General features: G+C 42.8%; 1 pseudogene; it reads left to right on the forward strand.

Moving 5' to 3' along the window:
* Nucleotides 1-18,428: 18,428 nt before the first annotated feature.
* The window catches only part of LOC144751970 (nicotinamide N-methyltransferase-like), a 59,557-nt pseudogene continuing 57,643 nt past the window's right edge, over nt 18,429-20,342 (forward strand).

Genomic DNA, 20,342 nt, shown 5'->3' on the forward strand with positions numbered 1-20,342 from the left:
CTGCAGCATTTGGATTTACACGTCCTGGGTACACTCAGTGCACTGTATTAGGGTGTGACAAGTAAACCAAATAGCCAAACATGGAACCACTGATTAACACATCAATTTACAATAGGGAGCACCTGCGCTGTGGCACTGGATAGCAGTGGCACAGTGTACAAAGCATCTAACACTAGCAAAAATACATGAGGCAACAGTAAAAAGGGAAGGGAGACCCACACCAATGATGCCAGGTCTAACAACACTCATGTACCCTCTGATCTTGGTCCACTTAGAATGGACATCGTTATTCTGATAACCTTCTGGTCATTTCATTTTAAGGGTCTCCACAATCTACGATCCCTGGTTCATATTTGTCTTAGTCTTCCCTTTCTTCCCTTTTGCTTCTTACCCCTTGGTTGTCTGTGATATAATATCGGTAGACTTGGCCCTCCTGTCTTTTTCCTTCTTTCAAATGGTATCCTGGTAGAGGCCCTCTTTGGTCTGTCTACAAAGATCTGCTACTACTGGTCATGGTCGCCCTTGTCCCTCTGGTCCTGGTCAGTGGCCACATCTCCTTACAGTCCACCTTGATGTTATGTTCCAGGGCATTCTAGAGATAACCTTTCGAGTGCATATTATTATAGTCAAGACCATGGCATATGGTGTAGATTTCAGGGTACTGTGTTTGGTGCATTGTATTAACCTGATTGTTCTGGACATTCTCAGAAGATAAGATATAGTCAGCAACATAAACTTTCCACCTGCAGAAGAATATACAGTCATTTCAGTCATTCTTTTAAAACCCAGAACCAGTTGAGGACCATTCAGCATTCTAATAGAGTACCTGCTAAAGCCCTCACATTGGAACTTAAACCAGTACATGCCAATCACAAACAATGTCCTTCAAAAAGGAGAGGATCTAACTGGGAAAAGCAAGTCCATGGTGGATAGTCAACTATCTGATATACATGTTTCTTCCTTTTGAGGTTTCTACAGGAGAAGTCAGCAAGTAGGACCCTACGATGAGCCAAGAAATCCTGTTGTTGCATCTGCTGCCTGAGCAGTTAGAAAACGTGTCACAAAGGTTTGCCATTGTGAATGAAGAAGATTGTGAGTTGCTTCAGTGCATACTCCTTTGTTTGGATATTAATACAAGTTTGCAAAGAGTGATAATGTCCTCCAAAGAGTATATCTCCCGCTGAGAACTTTACAATCTAGCTCTCTACACCTGGCCACCACTAAGAAAATAAGGAAGATGAGATGGGTTGGACGCTCCTTCTTATTTACTGCTGAAAAATTGTGGAACTCCCTCCCCAGGCCTTGCGGGGGAAAAACAATCTGTTGGCCTTCCGTAAGCTTCTAAAATCCCACCTGTTTGGAATGCTTGTATAGCTTCGCAGACTGACTGCACTCTGCTCTTCTTTTCCTCAGCGCTACGAGGCCTCCGGGTAGTTAGGCGCTATAGAAATATTTTTCATTTCATTTCATATCTGTGCCACAATACTTGATCAATGGTACAAAAAAATACTAGCTACTTTCATTCCTTTTTCAGATAGGGATGTTTCACAATACAGAACTAGGATTGTTGACCAAGTAAATAGACTGGAAGTAGAACAACTGGAAGTGAGAGGCCCTAGCAGAGGTTCTAGCATGCAGACTTCAACCTCCAGAGAGGGCAAGGCTGTTGTCTTACAACAGCCAACACGAGTAACACTAGCAGAAACAACAGCAACAACTCAAGCAACAGAAGAATTTGACTGAACCTCTGTAAGGGCTTTTTTTGAAGTGGCAGGGCTTAAGTCAAGTGCAGAGGTGAGGGTAACAGAGGTTAACCAAGTAACAAGGAACAACACTAGTGACTACTAAGAGGATGGTCCAAGACTATCTGGATGACCATAAAAGGTCTGCATGGACCAAAACTCATTGGTCTATTATGATGGGAAGATTAGCCAATGACCAGAGTTTAAATATGATTTTCTAGAGAGAGGTGTGGCGCCTCGGCCAGGGCGACTGACGCTGGAATCTGGGGACCACGGTTCGATCCCCGGCACCGGCGGCAGGTTAGCCCAGCACCATGTGACTCTGGGCAATAGCTCGCTTAATCTTCCCGACGGCCCCCAGCGCCTAGAGACCCTTACGGGTGATTGTGCGCTTTACAAATGTGGACTTTACTTTTACTGAACTATGTGTGAGTGACGTCTAAATATCACACTTGATATATAATTGCATACATGGCTCTCTAGGAACATGCATTCCTTTGTTACTGAGCACGCGCATGCATCAGTACATTTATAAAATAGAGAAAAAAACATTTTTAATTTTTGTAAAACGCAAATCTTTTTGTGAATGGTATGCATACATAATTGGTCAAATACTTCTACTGCTACTGAAGCTCGTGTGATCAAGACACCGGGGGTGTTGAAACGCGTAGCTTTATCCGGAAAATAAAACTTTCTGACTGAGAATCCTTGAGTGCGCGGTTTTGCTTACTTGCAAACTTGAAAATTTTATTGAAATTTACTCGGCTTTGGGTTTGCAGAACTGCCGCACCACCTGACTACGGGAGGAGGTACCCAGAAGGACCCAGTGTGCTGTTTACATCCTTCTAAAGCATGTATTCAGTATTTCTCAAACAAAAGTTACACTCCAAATGAACCTGGCATAGGAACTCTCGAAGCATCCGGCACTATTAATCCTCCTCCATTTGAATCAAACCGTGTTTAAATGAAAAACACCACCCTCACCATATAAATGGCATTTTCATCGGCCTTACTGAACAAAGATTACCATGTAAACATATCTGCAATTTCTTAATGGATGTACACCTTCAACCAATGTTTCCAACTCTGCCTCTTTAAGTAAACTTAAAAGTCCCACCGTATATATAGCTGTCTGCAACCACAAGAACCAAATCTCACCGTTCATGCATATGCACAGCTACCATATAAGACAAAAACCACATTGACAAATACTTCCTAATACATACCTAAAACGTATTACTTCTTTTGAATTTATATACAGGCAGACAACACGTTCTTATCTTTTACTTGTGTCTACACTACTATTGTTTAATATCTTACTAAAAGTACTACAACTTCAGGAATGCAAATAACAGCTGTATCGCTTCTGCACATGATGTTTAGATATTTAAGCATACTTAGTTCCTCATTGCAACTTTCCACACTACTATACTTTCATTTTACAATAAAGTACACAACGTAATAAAGAGGCACTAATTCAATGTTCTCTTACTTCACAAAACCTTGACAGGTATAAATAAGACAACACTTTGTGAATGAATTTGTGGAAAAATTGTGAAAAAATGAGATAGCACCAGTGAAAAAATATACGCCCAATTAGTCACTTAACAATCTCACTTATTCACACACATGTATCTTGTGTATTCGCACCAGAGGTTCATATTAGGCCCACTAGTTCAGAATAAAGTGTTTTGGTGACAGTGTTGCCTATCTCAATTTTAACTTCACAGAGTTTATCATTTTTGTTGTCAGCAGACATACATTTTTTCTCTGGTTTTCTGGACACCATTATTTTTTGTGAGATAGCGACCAATTCTGAAAAACGTGAGCACGACTGGTGATTATTAACTAGTAAGCTCTGTTGGTGTTGGGCACGTGAGGTGCTATCTCGTTTTTTCAAAAAAAATTCCACAAATTGAATCACAATTTTTTGTCTAATGTAGACCTGCCAAAGTGGAGGGTATTTGTGTGTAACAAAGTGACTGTCAATTTGAAGGTTTGTTTTATATTAAATAGAAAGAGGGGTAGCGTGAGTAGGGACAATACTTTAGAAATATTGAGGATTGTTGTTGGGGTAGAAAATGAATTCCCACTCCCACTCAGAAAGTCAAAGGAATCAAGTGCTCTAGTTTATCAGGTCTATTCGCTTCTGTTAGTTGCTTTCAGTGGAGGGCGACCTCATCAGTTTTCCCTCTAGAGCTCCTTTGTGTGTGGATGTAAGTGCAGAAAGAGATAACAGGGATGCATAAAGAAACATCAGGGGTGTGTGAACAGGCAATAGAAGTGCAGAAAGAAGCAACAGATGTCCAGAAAGAGGGAAGAGGGGTGCAGAAAGAAGAGGCAGTAGTGCAGAAAGAAGCAAACGAGGTGAACAAAGAGGCAACAGAGGTGCACAAAGAGGCAAGAGCAATACAGAAAGAGCCAAGAGATGTAAAGAAAAAGGGAAGAAGGGTGCATAGAGAAGCAAGAGAAGTATAGAAAGAGGCAAGTGTGGTGCAAAAAGAGGCAATAGGGGTACAGAAACAAGCAAGAGAGGTGCAGAAAGAGGGAAGACGAGGGCATAAAGAGACAACAGGGGTGCAGAAAGAAAAATGAGAGGTGCATAAAGAGGAAATAGAAGTGCAGAAAGAAGCAACAGATGTCCAGAAAGAGGAGAGAGAAGTGTAGAAAGAAGCAAAAGAGGAGTAGAAAGAGGCAAGAGAGGTGCAGAAAGAGGCAAGAGAAGTACAGAAAGTACCAAGAGATTTGCATAATGAGGCAAGAGTGGTACAGAAAGAAGCAAGAGTTGTTCATAAAAAGGCAAGAAGGGTGCAGAAAGAAGCAAGAGAAGTACAGAAAGAAGCAACAGAGTTACATAAATAGGCAAGAGGGGTGCGGAAAGAAGCAACAAAAGTGCAGAAAGATGCAACAGAAATGTAGAAAGAGGCAAGAGAAGCACAGAAAGAAGTACCGAAATACATAAAGAGGCTAGAGAAGTGCAGGAAGAGGGAAGAAAAGTGCAGGAAAAAGCAACAGAAGTACAGAAATATGTTAGAGAATTGCAGAAAGAGGCAAGAGAGGTACAGAAACAGGGCTGAGAGGTGCAAAATGAGGGAATGGGGGTGCATAAAAAGGCAAGAGATGTGCAGAAGGATGCAGGAGAACGGCAGAAAGAGGCAAGAGAGTTGCAGAAACAGGCAAAAGGAGTGCAGAAATAAAGAACAGGTCTGCATACAGAGGAAGGAGAGGCACTGATAAAGGGAAGAGGGGGACGGAAAGAGGCAAGAGGGATACAGAAAGAGGCAAAAAAAGTGCAGAAAGAGGTGCGGAAAGGGGCAAGAGAAGTGCAAAACGATGCAACAGAATTGTAGAAATAGTAAAAGAAGCACAGAAAGAAGGACAGAAATGCAGAAAGAGGCTAGAGAAGTACTTAAAGAGGGAAGAGAGGTGCAGAAAAAAGCAACAGAGGTGCAGAAAGAGGCAAGATAAGTATACAAAGAGGGAAGAGAGCTGCAGAAACAGCAAAGAAAGGTTCAGAATGAGGGAATAGGGGTGCAGAAAAAGCAAGGGAGGTGCAGAAAGAGGGAAGCAGGACTGCAGAAAGAGAAAGGAAGGGTGCAGAAAGAGGCAATATAAGTGCACGAAGAGAAACAAGAATGTGAAGTCTAGAATGAAGCAACAGAGGTCCAGATAGAGGCCGGAGAATTACTGAAAGAGGCAAGAGAGGTGCAGAAAGAGGAAAGGGAGCTGCAGAAGGGTCAAGAGGGGTGCAGAAAGAAGCAAGAGAGGGGCAAGGAGAAGCAAGAGAAGTGTAGTAAGAAGCAACAGAGGTGCAGAAACAAGCAACAGAGGTACACGAAGAGGGGCACAGAAAGAGGGAAGAGGGTGCAGAAAGAAGCAAGAGAAGTAAAGTACGAATAGAGGTCCAGAAAGAAGAAAGAGAGGTGCAGAAGAAAGCAAGGGATGTGCAGAAAGAAGCAAGCGAGGTGCACAAAGAGGCAAGAGAAGTACAGAAAGAGTCAAGAGAGGTACAGAAAGTGGTAAGAAGGTGAAGAAAGAGGCAAGAGAAGTGCATAAAGAAGAAACAGGGGTGCAAGAGAGGTGCATAAGAAAGAACCAAGAGAGGTGCAGATAGAAGAGAGAGTTGCAGAAAGAAGGGAGGTACAGAAAGTGGCAAGAGAAGTGCATAAAGAGCCAAGAGATGTGCAGAAAGAGGCAAGAGGAGTACAGAAACAGGCAATTGAGGTATAGAAAGAAGGAATGGGGTGCAGAAAAGGGCAAGAGAGGTACAGAAAGAGGAAAGAGGGTTGTAGAAAGAGGCTGGTGGTGTGCAGATAGAACCAACAGAGGTGCAGTGAGGCGAGATTAGTGAAGAAAGAGTAAATAGAAGTGTATAATACATCAACAGTGGTGCAGAAAGAAGCTAGAGTACTGCATAAAGAGGCAAGAGAGGTGCAGATAGAGGAAAGAGGGCTGCAGAAACAATCAAGAGGGGTGAGGAAAAAAGCAATAGAGATGCAGAAATAGGTAAGAGAATTATTGAAAGAAGAAACAGAGGAGTGCAGAAAGAGGCAAGAGAAGTACAAAAAGATGAAATGAAATGAATGAAATGAAAAATTACACTTGTATAGCGCATAACTACCCTGAGGCCTCGCAGCGCTTGGTGACTAATTGCTTAACGCAGGCTCAGGGTAGATCAGTAGGGTTTGGAGAACAAGTGTGTTTTCAGAGCTTTCCTGAAGGACATAAGATTACCGTTTCCTCGGATGGAGAAAGGAAGGGAGTTCCAGAGTCTGGCCGCCGAGTGGGAGAAGGAGCGGCCGCCCCAGCGGGCTCTATTGATTTTGAAAGAGGTAGCCAGCTGCAGGGTGCCAGAGCGAAGGGGGCGAGATGGAACATAAGGCGTAACCATAGAATGCAGAATCGCTGGGCCTATTCGATGAAAGGATTTGTGCAAAATGCACATAGCTTTAAATTGCACTCTGGCAGCCACTGGGAGCCAATGGAGCTCTTTCAGGGCCTTCTTCGCTGACAGCCGACGAGGCAAGTTGAACAGTAAGCGGGCCGCACTATTCTGGGTGACCTGAAGCCTCTGTATAACCGAGGCCGGGGCTCCCAGATAGAGAGCGTTCCCATAATCCAGGCGAGAGAGTATCAGGGCCTGGACCATGATCCTCCTCGCCTGGAAGGGGAGCAGAGGAAGCACCTTACGGAGCATCCTCATTAGCCCAAAGCAGGTGGCGGCAGTCTTAGTGGCCTGAACCGAGAAGTCAAGTGCAGTGACGAGCCAGATCCCGAGCCTCTTTATCTGGGACCTTGGGACGGGAGGTACGCCTAAACATGGTGGCCAGATGGATGCAAGAGCAGACGGGGGAGGATTGCCAAGAAGAATAATGTCTGTCTTCTCCCCGTTGAGTTTCAAACAGGAAGCTTGCATCCACCTGGCAACAGCCTCTAGACAGGGGCCTAAGGTGTTGGATGATCCTTCTGAGTGGTCTAAAGAGACCACCAGCTGTGTATCATCCGCGTAGGTGACAATACGCACACCAAAGGGACGGATTATCCTGTCCAGAGGTTCCATGTAGGCATTGAAAAGGGTCGGGCTCAGGGAGGAGCCCTGAGGGACCCCGCACCTGAGAGGATGTTTGGGAGAGGCTGCCTCCCCCTCAAAAACCTGAAAGAAACGCTCGCTCAAGAAGGATGCCAGCCATTCCAGGGCCGCGCCCGACACGCCCATGCCAGCCAGTCGATGTAATAGCGTGGCATGGTTTACCGTGTCTAACGCGGCACTAAGGTCCAACAAGTTGATGGCCACCTTTCCTCCTTGATCCAGTACGGCTCTTGCTTCTTCCGTTACCGCTAAAAGAGCGGTTTCGGTTCCGTGTTGCGGACGGAATCCTGTCTGGGAGGCACGCAGCAGACCATTGGGTTCCAAATAGTCTGTTAGGATGTTGTTAACGTGCCTCTCCAGCAGTTTACTCAGCCACGGGAGTAACGAGATGGGGCGATAATTGGCCAAGTTACTCTGGTCCAGGGTGGGCTTTTTCAGCAATGCCCTCACCATAGCACACTTCCAGGAAGGTGGAACAGATTTGGAAACAATGGAAGTGTTTAGAGCTTCTAAAATAACCGGGCGAATAACGTCCAGGACCTTAACAAGGATCTGAGGGGGTGCTGGGTCGTTGGGCGACCCGGAGGTGACCTTAGAAATTAGTCTGTCTAGACCACCGGCATCGAGGAGTGGAATTGTGTCCAGCCTACAGGGGGCCGGAGAGTCAGATATATCGTAAATAGCAGATCCTGCATCGTCCGTGGGATTGCTAAATGAGGAGTATATGGTCTGAATTTTATTTGAAAAGAAGACGGCCAGCTCATTGCAGCGGTCTTGTGCATCTTCAGCGAAGGGACGCTCAGCAAGAGGTGAAATGAGGGACTTTGCTATCTTAAAAATTTCCCTTGGCTCGTTGGCTGCTGCATTAATTTTCCCTTCGTAAAAGAGAGCTTGTGTCCTCTTGATCTCTGATTTATAAAGCTTTATTGCAGCCCTATAATCATCTTTCCTAGACTGAGAGTGGTCCTTCCTCCAAGCTCTCTCAAGTTTGCGGCACTCAAGTTTTATAGACCTAAGAGCAGGAGTATACCAGGGTGCAACTTTAGTTCTTCTTATAGAATTACAAGAACATTTAGGAAAAACCTGGTCAAGGGTGCTAGAGATCCACTTGTCAAATTTATTAGTGGCAGAGGCAGGATTCGTAGCCTTCCTCGGTGGATCTTGGGCAAGAGCAGCTGTCCAATTAGTAAGGGGGAGTGAGGACCATTTCCTTCCCAGGCGCTTGGCAGAGTCATGAGAGGGGGAGGGAGGTTTGGAAAGCCAGGTGAAAGGTATTAAAAAATTGTCCGTCCAGGGTAATGGAACAGGGGTCTCAACAATAAGATCAAAGTTCCTATAAATGTGATCAAGAAGATGTCCCCTATTATGAGTTGCCTGATGGCCTCTTTGGCAAAGGTCAATCGCTTGCAAGTTAGCACGCAAGTTATTGGCTGACGTATCATGGGGGTCGTCAAGATGGAGGTTGAAATCCCCAAGCAGAGTAAAATTAGACGAGGTCAGCACAACATTTGCAGTGAGGTCAGTGATCTGAGTGATGAAGTTATTAAGGGTGCTGTTGTATATAAAAGATGTTCTTGAGTCATAGGTATATTTAAGGTTGCTTTATTCAAGGTAGTTACAGGTCCAGTTCTTATGATGGTAATTAACAGACCCCACCAGGAGTGACTGCCTTGTCACTCAGCCTGCCTCCAACTGACCGTAGTCTCAGGTCTAACTACAACATTCTATGATGTCACTAGGAATTATTACATTGGCATCAACAGAGCAACAAGGGAATATATAGTTAAGAGAAAGGGACAAAGTCCCTGTACAACAGGTGCCTGGTGGACCGTAAAGCAGAATACCGGAGAAGGTAATAGTGGGGGAGAACTCCAACGCGAAGTGTAGACTCTCGCAGGTCAGCGAGGAGGTTGGAGTAACACGACACCTAAAACTATCTCTATATATAATGGCCAAACCACCCCCTCTCCCAGACTGATGGTCAAGGCGTTTAAGGGTATAGCCTTGAGGTATGGCCCACGTTGAAGTCGGGTCATTGTCCATCTGGAGCCAAGTCTCTGTGAGAAAAAGAGCATCAGGATTGAGCTCTTCAATTAGCAGGTACAGCTCAGTAAAATGTTTCGGTAACAACCGACAATTGAGGAGATACAGTCTCCATTTATGTCCAGGGGGGGGGATGGGAGCTATATGGACGAGAAGTACTCCACTTGCAGTATTTGCAATAATATTCTAAGTTAGTTGGGGAGAAAGAATGACAACAGGACAGACTGGTGGAGGGTCGTAGGGCATGTAACAGCGAGGAGTTGTAGGTTATATGGTTCCCTACCATTGTAGTAATCGGGTCCAGAGCCGGGGCCGGCGAGAAGCGTCTGAATGCGGACTGGCGCAGACTGGCTTCTCTTTGGCGCCTCTTCGGCGCATCTACGGCGCTACCGCTGCGCGTCACCGCTGCGCGAAAGGAAGAGGGACCATATAGATTAGGCGAGGGTGGAGACTAGCACGTCAACCTCCCCAAGATGGCCGCCCTAGATGGAGCAACCAGGAAGTGGTGTCGCTTGACCTCCCTCCACAACAATCAGCACAAGAAGCTGCGGTGGACCGGGGAGTGGGCGAGCAAAATGCAGGTAGGATCCCAACAAGTGTAAATAAAACACAATTTATCACATTCAATATAAAAGTTTTAGAAAGTTTTAAAAAGCAGTAACAACGCTTGCAGCAGTCCTATTCACTGCCAAGCGCTAGCGCAGCGATCTTCGTTAGTCAATAATCGCGCGCGAGTGACTCCCGCCCTAATGTAGTGAGGGCGAGGGGGGAGACTAGCACGTCAACCTCCTCAAGATGGCCGCCCTAGATGGAGCAACCAGGAAGTGGTGTCGCTTGACCTCCCTCCACAACAATCAGCACAAGAAGCTGCGGTGGACCGGGGAGTGGGGGAGCAAAATGCAGGTAGGATCCCAACAAGTGTAAATAAAACACAATTTATCACATTCAATATAAAAGTTTTAGAAAGTTTTAAAAAGCAGTAAAAACGCTTGCAGCAGTCCTATTCACTGCCAAGCGCTAGCGCAGCGATCTTCGTTAGTCAATAATCGCGCGCGAGTGACTCCCGCCCTAATGTAGTGAGGGCGAGGGGGGAGACTAGCACGTCAACCTCCCCAAGATGGCCGCCCTAGATGGAGCAACCAGGAAGTTGCAAAGGAAATGTTAAAAGAGGCAAGAGAAGAACATAAACAAAGACAGAATTTCAGATAGAGGGTAGATAAGTACAGTAAGAGGGAAGAGAAGTGCAGAAAAAAACAGCAGTCTTGGATGCAAAACCAGCACAAGCAGCACCACACAGCGTGCCAGAGGGCGCTGCTTCTTTATTACCACCCAAGTAGATTTTCTACTCGAGTGGCAGTTTTCTCGCCTTGAATGGTTGCAACCGCCCATGAATATCATGCTAGAGTATGCCAGTTATTACTCACAAATAGTAAGTTGGGGAGCCATGCACAAGGAAAACTCCAACATACGGTGGTTGGTAAAATTTGGGTAGAACTCTGCGTTACATTTATCACCCACCCCAGTACTGAGCTTACTACAAAAGTACAGCTTGTGAGTACTGAACTGTAGTAAAATGACTCACAAGTGTATAATGTAGTTTGATCATCTTGGTACATTTTTTATCACAAATCTTTTTTCTATTTTGCTTAATTGTTTGGAAATGTTAGTATGTTTTGTGCTTTACTTTAAAATTGTTGATACTGCTTGAACTTAACACACTCTTTGCTGAGGATTGCTTGCCGTTTGTGGCATAGCTACCAGGAATTGAAAAGTAATTCACTCTGTATTGTATTTTGATCGACCAGAGGTAGTTTATGAGTTGGTTGGGGTGTTGTCACCTCAAATGAATAAACCCATGTCAGGCATTATTGTTCAAAGGCTGGGACAAGAGAGTGTCCAGCAGTTGCCATGCAGTTTTCAATATTAGTCATTTAGGGCTAGATGTAGGTAAATCTATTTTACCACTTCTTAAATACCGAATTTTACCGATTCGGTATTTAAGAAGTGGTAAAATAGAGGGGGGGGAGATGTAGGTAATTCCAGATGTGGAATTATCGAATCGGTAATATTCGGTATTTTCCGAATCTGTAATTACAGAATCGGTATTTCCTATTGATTTCTATGGGCTGTGAAGCCCACAGGAATCAATGGGAAATACCGATTCTGTAATTACAGAATCGGTAAATACCGATTTTAGCAAGGGTGCAGGGGGTGTCTCTTTGACACCCTCTGGCACCCCAAAAATTGACATGTGTGCCATGTGGCACACAGACATGCCCTAAGGGCATGTCTGTCTGTCACATGGGATAGGTGTGCATGCACACATGTGCATGCACACCTGAATTCGGTATTTTAACACCCAATTGGATTGGGTGTCAAAATACCGAATTTGTAGGGCCTTTGGGACTCTGAAGAGTCCCACCTACATCTGAGATTTACCGAATCGGTAAAAATACCGATTTGGTATTTTACAGAATCGGTAAATTTACCGATTCGGTAAATTTACCGATTCTGTAAAATTGTGCTCCTACATGCCAAATCTGTAATACCGGTCGGTAACGGCCGAAATTACAGATTTTTGGCCGTTACCGACCGACCTACATCTGGCCCATAAACATTTGATTTTTGGATTTTTAATAGGCAAGGAACTTTTGATTAATTGTTGATCAAGTTATTTTTTTCATTCTTTAATCACATTTTAGTACCTTGTTTTTTGAGTGGGATCATGGGGGTGAATCTGCCCACTCTGGATAGCCTTACTATGATGGAGACGAAAGTGACTTGCTAAGTAAGAAAGCTTAGAGTAGCCCTAATGCAGGCTGCAGGACTGACCAGGAAAAACATCCCAGTTATTTGAAAAAGTTGTAGACTAGGGACTAATTTGAAGTTTGTTCAATGCGATACTCTATCACAAATATGAAAAATATCCTGTTCACCTTAGATAAGGTAATTGTATCCTGAGGTGCTTTTAATAAGGTGACTGGGACATCTGTCACATTTGCGTAACACTTCAGTGCCCTTAGTCATTGTTTTCATCTCTGAAGTTTCAGAGGAGTTGCTGAATTATGCCCATGGAAATTGCACAGAAAGTGAGTAAGGTTGGCAACAAATCCGGGTTTATCCTGCTCAGAGCTTTTTGCTCCTATCAAAACGGATTCAGTGTAACATCATGCCAAAGGTGTGCAGCATTGTGGAGCCCTGCTGGGCCTTGCCTCGCCAGATGATTGCTGCTTCCAGTGAGAGGCTGGCTCAGTATATGAAGTACACTTTTGTAAGTGTTATAAACAAAAAGGGAGGAGATGGAGGTAGACATTAGGTTCATCAGCCAGACTGTGTATAGTTATTAACAAATCTGTAAATGACAGATCAGAGAACCTAACCAAAGGGAAGTGCTGCCGCTGAATGTGCAAAACAGCACCCCAAATCTAAGAAGAAAAAATTCTCTTCTTCAGTCCCCTCACTCACCAAGTGTTGTCCCTAGGTAACATGCTTCATTATTGGGGCCATCCCAGACAGCCTCTGTCAGGGGTGTGCTGCAACTTGCGGAACTACGTAGGAGCACTTTTTGTGAAGAAATGTGTATTGCAGTGTATGGGAGAGTGGTGATGTGATGCTTAAAATACTTAGCTAGTGAGCAATTAATTTATTCCTGATCCTAGTATAGTAGTAAACATCAGCCAGGCCTACTAGTGCAAGGGATTCACCCTTCTCAGCATAAAGTCCTTTAGACCAATAGTAAGAATTTGGCACAGAAACTGGAATAGAAAAGACAGAGTTTATTAAACCTCATGAGGTGGAACTACATTCACACAGCACCCTTCGCTAAAGTATGAGGTAGCACACTGACTAGAAGGAACTTGGTCCTTTTATACCCACACAGGGGCTCATAGAAAGGCGGTACAAGGCACAGAGTGTTGGTTACAGTACATATAAGGTCATTCAGAGAGTGTGCTAGCAACAAGTGGGAAGGGCTACCTGTTAGCCTATTCTGGTAGACACATCTTGACAGTTACGAGGTAGCAACAGTTGCAGACTAAACAGAGCATACGCAAAGTAGTGGGAGATAAAGATATCTTGTCTCCAGACAGATTTCAAGAGCAGTTGACAGGAAAGTAGGACCAAAGACATGGCAGCCAAGATGGCCAACAGAAATACAAAATGGATTCCGTAAACGGACAAGATAATCTCTAAACAAGAGATGTCTTCTGCTAATGCTTAATCTAATGATTGCGAAATTACCACAGACGACCCTTTCAGCATTTGCTGAAGACATCCGTCTATCTGGGGTTATCTAGATCTGCATCTCGTATTTTGATATTCATCATTTCTGCAATTGATTTTTTTGTATTTGCCCCTCTTTCACAACATTCTTTCTAGTAGAGGTAAAAGCAGTGATGCGCATAGAACAGAGCATGGGACCACATTGTATACAGATACAGCATGTAAATAGGATAACCAGTAGTATACAGAAAATAGTAAGTAGTTTCCAGCCCCAAGTATCAAAAAGTGTCCATATCCAATTTGAGAATGTCCAAGTGCCAGTCTCTGTGTGAATGTCTGCAGCAATCTTATGCAATTTGGAGATTGTGTCATAAACTGAGGGCGAGTGGACTGGAATGAAGACACAAAAACTGCTACCGATGATGCGGCATGCACCACCTTGATCTGCCAGAATCACATCGAGCACCATCTGGTTTTGGAGTGCTACAACTCTCGCAATTTGTAGTTCTTTGGTAATGTTTCCAAGTGCCATAGCTGTCTGATTGGTAACAGCTTCTACTACACGGGTCAATCGCCTAATTTTTCTACTATTCAATGGAGCACCCACAAAGAAGTACAAACCCAAATTGAAATCAACATATTGTTGTAGAGCAGTGTCTGCCTGGTCAACATCATCAATAGTTGTAGTACGTTTATAACTATTTTTGGAAATATTGTTGTACAATTTCAAGTCAAGATGATATGATGCAGGTGCCAAAAATACAGGGGGCAACAGGAATGATATATAACATACCCCTAACCACCCAACAGGTAATTGGTAATACCCTTTATTACCGCACACAAAGTAGGTATGATGCGGTGAGGTAAAGCTGCTGTTGTTCATAACATTAATACTTAGTACAGTAATACATTCACTTCAACCAACAGGAATTCTCCCAATGCTACTAATACATAAATCTGCTTTTGCTCTTGTTACAGATATTACAAAAAGACCATTGTTTTTTATTGTCCTCACATTTGTAAAAACATATGGTGTTGAAATATTGTCCGGTTGGTATTCATCCTATTCCCATTTAGTCCCTTTAGCTTGGGGATAACCATTCTTACCTTGGTAACACTCTTTAATTAATTGAAAACATATTCCACCTACTGAAGGCTTTCCATAAGCAAACAGGAGAGCATACCCAGCTTGACATGAACCATTATGGGAAAATGGTAGAGGAATAAAAGGCGTTCCTTCTTTCTTCTGGTGTGCAGGTATCATTCCACACACCCAACAATTAGTAGCATTCGTGGCATTATGAGTATGATGCAACATCTGAAAGAATGTATTATTCAAATAAGACTGTCGATGTTTTTGCTCATGATAGGAAAGGGTATAGTAGAAATGCTGCGGTGGAGCTGAAGTTGTTGCAACAAAAAGCTGTCGAGCAGGAACTGCTTTCTCAATGAACCAAGTGGTTATTACCAAAACCACCAAGGAAACAACAACCCCTATAGCACAAATGATTTTCTTGGTATTATTCATCTTTATAGCAATGATGATCAATCTTTCAAAGAACCTTATAAACAAAATGCAATTGTTGGAGCTCTTCTCCCATGGGTTGCCGTTGATTTCTTCACCACAGGCCAAGGCGGGTGTCACTACCCTAATGCAGGGCTGACCCCCCCCTTGCCTTATTGGCTCTATGTTTCACAACCCAGGGCGGTAGCTCAACCAGTCTCGTTCAAAACTGCAGATTCTTTTCTTGGTCTCAAATTATATTGTGCTTTTGCAGCAACAGTGTGGTCCGGGAATACTTCCGTAGGCTCGTCAGATGGGATGGCTTGGCCTTTCTCCGTTTCCAGAATATCTCGAAGGTCAGTCAATGCAGCTTGTTCCACCAAGGTGGGCGATATACGTTTGCAGTGAGTAGTGTGAATCCACTCTTTCTTGTTTGTGACTCAAACGGCTGTCCTTGTAGCTAACAGCACCTGCTCTGGACCTCGCCACCTCGGCTCCAAGCTGTTTGATCTGTCGAAGACCTTCACCATAACATAATCTCTGGGACGGAGATCATGGGCCTCACTAGTCGATTTATCAGGAAGAGCTTCTCGAACCTGCTGATGAATAGAAGTCAAACTGTCAGTTAACTGTGCCAAATAATCGTTCAACAGAACACAATGTACATCGTATATGGGGTGTGGTTTAGGAACTCTCCAAATGTGAATTGGTCTTCCAAATACCACCTTATACGGTGTCAGACCTGATCGTGAGTGTGGAACTGATCTAATAGACAATAATGCCATAGGAAATGCATCAGGGCACTTTAGGGAGGTAGGTTTTGCCAGCTTTAATTTTAAGGTAGCATTATATATCTCCACCAATCCTGTTGATTGTGGATGGAAGACTGCATGGAATTTCTGTTTAATTCCTAATCCTTTTGGGACATATACAACTACTTGCCCAATAAAATGAGGTCCGTTGTCACTCCATACAATTTTACAAACACCATACCTAGGAAAGAATTCCTTCAAAAGCACCTTTTCTGTGGTGAGGGCAGTATTGTCTTTCGTAGGGTAGGCCTCTATCTATTTACTGAAGGCACATACCACTACTAGAACATACTTGAGATTATTGCAGCGTTCAAGTTGGATGTAATCCATCTGCAATACCTCAAAAGGTGCGATAGGTGTAGCAAATCCTCCTGTAGGAGTTTGCATCCCTTTTCCAGTATTATACTGTAAACAGATCAAACAGGACTGTACCACTCTTTTAGCTGTGCTTGCAATTTAAGGATGCTCCCAGATTTGTGTAAGCAAATTAGTTATTGCTAGAGCTCCAACATGTGCCAGCCCATGTGCCATTTGAACGATAGGTTGTAAATAAGCTGCAGGCAATTTCCACCATTGTTGAAGTTCTTTCTGAAATGCAGATCTCTGTATGTCTAATACTTTAAGGGGTGGTTTCTTTCATATAGTTCATCAAAATGAATTCACTAGAACTCACTATTTGGCCAATTTCATATTCATGTTCATGTTCATATTCGTATTTGTATTCGTATATCCAGGTAAGTGTTCCTAATCTACCTTACCGATCAGGACTTCAAATCTTCAACAAGTGCCGTAAAATGGCTCTTACCACTCAAATGGTCCAGGTTCCTCCCGCCAAGTTCTCAAATGGACCAAACGGTCACTGCACAGCGACTCAACAGAAGAGATCTCAGTCGAGGACCGGCGCCACCTGGATGGTCAGATCGGAAAGAAACTCCGTAGATGCCAAGACAAGATTTCTAAATTACCACACTAGTTGGTATGGCTAAAGGAAGTGTAACTGTTATGTGTATACAATCCCTAGTATTTGGTCAACATGTTTCAAGGTGTCCCCTAAACCTCTTCTTTAGGACCACATGGGGACATCCCCATGTGTACCACTCTTTGTGAAAAACAATCCTATACTAAAGAAATAATATAATAAAGAACAGATGCACACGTAATGTGTGAGCTCCAAAATTAAATACATACGGCTGAAATCAGACTAGTAGTATCTGTTCAAGGAGATAAAGTGACAAACATATTGCCTGCAGGTCCAAACCATGTGCAGTGCTTAAATCAATGCATTCCTCTGTAGTTAAAAAGGTAAATAGTGAGACTGGAATGTTTTCTTCATTTCGTTTTTTACTTTAAAAAAGTTTGTGCTGCTTCAACATAGCACGCATTTCATATAAGCCTGCTGGCTGCTTGTACTGTAGCTACCAGGGGTTTATTGGAGATTCTCTCAGAACTTTGTTTTGATATAACCAAAGAGGGTTTTTTGTGTTGGTATGAGTACCCCCTCCCAATTAGTAACCCTATTTTTTTGTATTCACAATGTGGTTATTTGAGTGAATCTGATAACTTGTGCATGGTTATACTTTAAGGGGTGGGTGGAAAGCCATCCAACAACTTGTCGGAGGCTTTTCACCCGACATCATTGGTATAATACTGGTGGTTTGAGGGAAACCTGCGAGAATTCCTCTCTGCTTCTGGAGGGCTCACAGAGCACATCCAGGTGGAGGGTAGAATTGTAATACCAGAATGACAATGGAGCCAGACATTCAAAGACAGGTGGAAAGTGACTTTTGGGGCTCCTGGCAGGGTCCCCTTAACCCATGGCCCTCTGGTATAGGATCTGGGGGGCACCATACATCCTTGCACCATGTGGCAGGCATCACATGGTGTCTGCCACATGGTGCATGGATGTTTTGAATGTGTATTGTTTCTATTAAGGCCTATGCTGTAGCCTGTAGTACAGGCCTCAATAGAAATATACACTTTGAAGTTATGAAAATAACCACCGTGAAGGTGGCCACATCATAATAGTGGAAGCAGGACCGCTCTCTCCATGTCAAACAGTCCTGTTTCTGCTACAGTGTCCATTGGATGCTCATCCTACTGCCTTTATATATGTATTTTTGTGATACTAATAATTTCATTGAGCAGTAAAAAAAGACTAAAAACAAAAAGCCCAAAACCAAGCTGGTTAAAAGAATGAATAGCAAGTGCCTGTTTTAAAGTACTTTTACAAAAATCCTGTTCACTGTAATGGCAGAAATTGCATTGCTTTCTGTTTTGCAATTACAGTGATGGGACATGTGGAACACTTTATGACATTGTGCTTTGCAAACAGGATGCTAAATATTTACAAGCTTCACTGAGCTAATATCAAACAAGAATAGAATTTAGAATGAGGTTTGGAACACACACAAATAAAACTGTCTTCTGTTCATCAGTAATTTGCAATTTAGATTATTTTATAAAAGAATAGGTGCACACACAGAAGAAGTGAAGTTTGACATTTTTCGTCATTGAACATGGCATCATTTTCTGAGCTGAAAGAGCTCCATGATCGACACTTCGATGCAACTGAGCCAATTACTGAACACTTGTCAAAGGATTCTGCCTTCCTTGATGATGCGATTACACGAATGTTACCTTCTTTCAACACAATCTTCGCCTCAGGTCTGTTTTTCCAATCTCCTGTTATCCAACCTGAAGGTGTGGATAAAATTATGTGCTCTATGTTTATGCATTGAATTCTGAAAAATGTTTTGAGAGCTTCTTTGCTTTCTGTGCATTATGTGTTTCATTGGTTCTGGTTATTTAAAGACAAGATTGTGTAATACATGTATGTTTAGTTCATGTTGCTAGTGAAATCAAAAACAGGAATAGGCAATTAATGGAAAGATCAAGTGTAAAATCTTGGGCAAAGGCACATTGATGATGAAAAGTACATTGTAAAGTAAATTAATATTTACAATCTATCCATAACGTCATATACGTTGTGTATTGAAAGCAATAAACCCAGGAGGCTGTTTCTGCAGCTCAATGTATAGAATGCACTAGAGACTGAGAAGGGACCAATTGTATTACAGATTTGGTCCTCCTAAACATAAGTTATCCAGCGGGACACAGACCTGTGGACAAGTATCACTAAATTACACACATTCAGGCCCATAAAACCAATCTCACTTACTATATCCTGTTGATGAAACCTCGCTGGAGATCAATTTAGGGTTTTCTATAAGTCCAATCTGTCTAACAAATTGTACCTATTTAATTACTAAGCCCTTCCTTACATGTGGATCTAGTTTAGTTGATTAGTTATAGGTAATTAAGCACAATAATATTCACCTGATCTATTCATTAAATGACCAAAGCCTCAGTTTCAATTTTAAAGTTATAACTGAAATATTTTTGTGAATCAAATACAATTTTCAGTGGTAACTCCATCATTCTGAAGAGGTAAGATTCAGGTACCTTAATTAGACCATACATGTTAATGACGGGTACCTCAAGAAAAAGAGGATAGAGAGAAATGGCACATTGACAAAATACACAGATTTTAGTTACCTAGGATGATGTAAGATCAGACCCCTCTGGCCCCTCGAAAAATAAGAGTTTCAGGACAGCTCACCTTTTCTGGATTTAACATCAGTGTCAAACCCCTCTCTGATGCTAGTTTCCCTCCTTGATTTTCTTCCGCAAAACTCCTTCCTAGTTCCCTTGCCTCCTCGATTCTTCCACACAACTCGTTCCTCGTTTTATTTGATGGAAAATTCTAAGTCTGCTTTCAAGTAGTTTAATCAGCATTCGAACAGCATCTCTATCTTTCAGCGTTCTGACAGCGATCAGGCTACTTCATTTAACTAACTATCCCAATTATACCTCTCGGTGGCATGTTCCACCCCCAAATGTTTCAAACTTGTGTAAATTGTGAATTCTAATTGGACAAGCCAAGGAGATGATTATCACACCATACTAAGTGTATTACTATTTCTTAAGAGCATTGTCTCATGTTCCCACCTATTAATTTGTTTAATCCAATATTTATTCCATGTGGTTGTTAGCCTCGTCTCTCATTTTAGGCTCAGTTACAAACTAACAGAAAAGTAAAAAATACAAGACTTTAGATTAAAAAAAATAGTTTTCACTGTATACCACTCATCTCTACTCTAATCCCATTTAAAATAAATATTACTAAAATGCATTACCTCTTAATATAAAATACAGTTTAGTTTCAAGCAGAGCAGATGCTTAGCATGTGAGTTCTGAAGCTGCCATTGTTGGTGTTAGTACGCAGAAGCAGAGCTTTCCCTCCAAAAGTTATGACATTATGCATTTAGCGCATGCGCAATTACATTCCTGCACTTTTTAGCGACCATTTTAGTCTCATTCAGGGTACTTGTTAGTAGACACGTAGGCATGCTTCCCCTTCTTCTACATTG

The sequence above is a fragment of the Lissotriton helveticus genome, chromosome 4_2, assembly GCF_964261635.1.
Source record: "Lissotriton helveticus chromosome 4_2, aLisHel1.1, whole genome shotgun sequence".
In the NCBI taxonomy this organism is placed as follows: Eukaryota; Metazoa; Chordata; class Amphibia; order Caudata; family Salamandridae; genus Lissotriton; species Lissotriton helveticus.